The sequence below is a fragment of the Nannospalax galili genome, unplaced genomic scaffold (assembly GCF_000622305.1).
Source record: "Nannospalax galili isolate Female #2095 unplaced genomic scaffold, S.galili_v1.0 Scaffold28365, whole genome shotgun sequence".
Lineage (NCBI taxonomy): Eukaryota > Metazoa > Chordata > Mammalia > Rodentia > Spalacidae > Nannospalax > Nannospalax galili.
Window position 1 is genome coordinate 1 of NW_008352865.1, and position 1,016 is coordinate 1,016.

At 52.2% G+C, this 1,016-nt stretch overlaps 1 pseudogene; it reads right to left on the minus strand.

The window, feature by feature from the left end:
* Window positions 1-3: 3 nt before the first annotated feature.
* Window positions 4-1,011, minus strand: LOC103747588 (annotated as a pseudogene).
* Window positions 1,012-1,016: the final 5 nt, after the last annotated feature.

Sequence of the window (1,016 nt, forward strand, 5' to 3'; positions counted from 1 at the left end):
CAAGTAGAAGACCAAGTTCCTGAGAAGCTCCCTCTGTAGGCCTGGCTCCATCGTGGGCAGGCCTTCAGTGCTTTGCCCACCAGGGGTTGCCTGGGTGGCTAGGAGCATTGCATAGTCATTGGTGCTCCCCTGACCGATGCGATGGGTGACCTCATTGAGCTTAGTCTAGCCCACTCAAAGACGCAGGGCAATCTTCAGCTGGGTCAGCTTGCTGCCAGAAGTGTAGTGTTTGAGAGGACCACTGATTACTCCCTGGTCCCCCTCTAGGAGGTGTATAGATGTTGGGAAGCAGCTGTTTTTCAACACTAGAAGCCCATTCCAATCCACCTGCAGTATCTGCTGCACACTCTGAAAGAGTCTAACTTTTTGGTCTCATGTTTTGTGCTCTTCAAGATTCTTGGGCTGTCCTCAGTTTTCTGATGATTTTTCTCAGACTCTCTTATCCTATTCCCATGTGAAGAGCCTGGAGCCTTGAGATGGTGATGATGGAGACCCCTTTTCTCAGCATCATGTCTGCTATTGCTGAAGGAGTTGCTCCTGCCTGACTTCTTTCTCCCTTCACTGGAGTGATTCTCCTTGTGGCTGCGCTCTGGGGTGCATTCTGAACCTCCTTCACACTTCTTTCCCAACCGATGATCCTGCTCCATTCCTCTTATGGGGAGTGGGCTGTCCTCCCAAAGTCACTCGAAAGGCTCTTCCACTCATGCCTCTCTTCTCAGGGCTTGGGCATGCCCGGTCCCCCCCCACCCCCCAGTGTTCACTACTCAGGCTGTGCACTGAGCCGCTATAGCCCTCTAGGCTGTTTCTAAGGCCTGAACTTTTCCTGAGGCTGATCCAGTCCCCTTCTAAAAAGGTCTGCTCTCGGTCAGAGTACAGAAGGTGTGTGGGGGTGCTATTCCTCACCCTAAGATCAGCATCCAGGTTTTGATCTCGAGTATACCTATCAGTGAGCAGCTCATAATGCGCAGGGAGAGCTGAGGGCTGGTGTTGCTAGAGATAGCAAGTGTCCTCTGCTT